Source organism: Urtica dioica, chromosome 5 (assembly GCF_054948205.1).
Source record: "Urtica dioica subsp. dioica isolate 48M chromosome 5, U.dioica_male_clone48M_v1_H2, whole genome shotgun sequence".
NCBI classification, from domain to species: Eukaryota; Viridiplantae; Streptophyta; class Magnoliopsida; order Rosales; family Urticaceae; genus Urtica; species Urtica dioica.
The window spans coordinates 15096730-15099474 of NC_142760.1; positions in this window are offsets into that span (position 1 = coordinate 15096730).

Sequence of the window (2745 nt, forward strand, 5' to 3'; positions counted from 1 at the left end):
TTTTTGACAAGGTCATTTGATGACTTAATGTCATTCGGTCATAATATGATTAATTGGGCCTTGTGGATTAATTTCATTTCATAAGAATTTTATTGAAAATTCTTAATGGGTTTTTCTCATGTTGTTATGAACAAATGAAGAAGCTTCTAGAAGCTCCTTCTAGATGTGAAATGGGCGCCCAAATACCCAAGAGAAAGAGAGATTATTTTGTGCATAAATGTATCAAGATACTTGCCAAAAGAAAAAGAGGAAACAAATTTCCTCTATGAGGAAACAAGGAGAATCGGCCAAGGCAACCAAGAAGGGAAACAAAAGAGGAAACTAATCCCTTGTGGATTGAATGAGGTGGGCGCCTATGTTGATAGGAATGGGTAATAAAAGATTGCTCATAAAGGCTTGGAAAATAAGAGGAAACTACTTCTTTTCAAGGCCAACCCCTCTCCTATAAATAGGACCCTCATTCCCTTCATTTTATTCATTCCACACAAGTTAGAGATTGAGAGATTCTCTCTCTAGACATTGTGGCCGAACTCCTCTCTCTCTCTCTAGTTTATTTTCGATTTTTGTTTTGGCACCTAGGTCCTCATTCGACCTAGTGTTTAGCTCTGCGACTTCAAGACTCGTTCTTAAGTCGTAGTGTTTAAAAGTGCCCACTCACTAATTCCTTTTCTCTCGAGTGATTTAGTGATACAAACTTTCGTGGTTGCTCGAGGTGCCGAGGAAAGAAAGAGAGACGTGCTGCGAGGGGAGACGAGCGTTGCAAACTTTCCAAAAGCTTCTTCAAAGTTCAAGCTTCGAGAAAGGTTAGTAAACTTCTTAGCTCATAATAGTTTTTAATTACGTGTACTTGCTCTTTTGTCTAGGTTAGTAAAAATTGGTTTTACTTGTAAAAGAAAATTTTTAAAATTCCGCCGCTTACCGGAGCGTTAATTATTTTCTTAAACCCTAGATCGATTCCAACAAATGGTATCAGAGCTATGGTCAAAGATTAGCATGTACATGTATTTAAAAATATGAGCTTGAAAATCGTTTTCAAAAGTTTACTAATTTTGTGACAAGTTAGAATTGTTATCTTAGATTTTTTTTTAATTTATTGCTCTTGCCTTTAAATTAAAAACCATGTTGTTTTTCTATGATTTTGGGATGTTTTTAAAACACATTAGAATCAGTTCTAAAAGTTTTTAATTTTTTATATTGAAAAACGTGTTTTAAAGGTTTGAGAAATTTCGAGTAAAATTTTGTGACTAGTTTTGTTATCTTGCTAGTTTCTTATTTTTACTTGAATCGTTTTATGCTTGTTGTTATTTCTTTTATGCCTTGTTATTACCTTACTAATAAAACACAAATAAAAGCTTTAACAACCTTCATAAAACGTTCCGTTACACTCGATTCTTTTTCGCACCTAAAAAAGACCAAGCTTTAATTATTTCTTTTTCTTCGAGCTATAGTAAACCCGCATTAAAAGTGGCATAACTCTCTGCTCAGAAATCGAAATTTAATTATTCTTAACTCAAATTAAAGCTCTGTCTGTCCTCTCTCCAATGCCACCGGTTTCGGCTCAAAAGGACATTGGAGCCGCCAGATATGACGATTTTACTCCGAGGTGCGCGGCTGTTCCGAAACTCCAGTTTTTTAGAAATTCGGATTTTCAAACCCCACTACCATGAGTTATAGAACTCTAATGAGAAAATTTTCTTGAGCAAAAATGTTTTTCATATGATTATAAACATGATGTGTAAGATTAAAATGTTTTGATTTTTGAAAAGTGTAATTGAAATTGAGTTTTTACAAAACTAGTTTGAATTTTGAAAAACCGTTTTCACTTTCAAACTTGAAAATATTTTGTCATCCAAATCAAATAAGTTTTCAAAATGTTTTCAAAACTATATCTATATCACATATGTTCAAAATCTATATGCTCTTGAAAATTTGAGTGGGAGGTCTCTTTGTAGACAAGCCGAAAAATAAAAAGATGGGTAATCTCAAACTTTCAAGTGTTCGAGTGAGTTGAAGTTCACACTTCCCTCATGCACTTTCCCGAAATAGAAAATAGGAAAAGATCGAGTATGTACCTTGTGCCTTTATGCACTAATACTACTCTGAACATGTCGATCTAGGATTCTCTTCTTGTTGTCCGCTCTGTCGCTCTCTAACTAGGAAATTTGTTTCCGAACTTAAAAGAGTCGATGAACCAACTCCAAAAACTAAGTGGGAGGGTTATACTTGTTGTTTGTAACCCACAATCCCCAACACTAATGAAAAGTGCAAGTGTCGCCGGACTAAGAGTCACCCTCGTGGCCCTCTCTTAAATGAGAGTACTCAAGGGCGCTTTGCTCTGATCATTGCTCATTGAGCTACGTCCGAGAGTGAGACGATGATGGCAAGGCCTCCCCTTGGGGGATTGTTTTTCAAAGTTGATCTTTTGGACTAAGTGGTTGGTTGCACACTTAGGCTCAGCTCAACCCCTAGTAATCCTCCCTCGAGGCCCTGCGAAAGGATGTGAGTGATCAAACCAATTTACAAGGTTGCTAGTCAAAATAGATGTATTGACATCTTGGCTTAGCATTAATGATGTGTCATTTACTTATAAAAGGAGATTTTTTGCGGCCTTCTCTTGATGGAGTAAATTATTGTTTGGTTTATAACACCTTTGGCTTTTATAAAAGTCTTAATAAAACTTAAATCCTAAACCAAAGACTAATCATAAACTTGTTTCAACTTATATAGGCAATATGTCTCTCAACC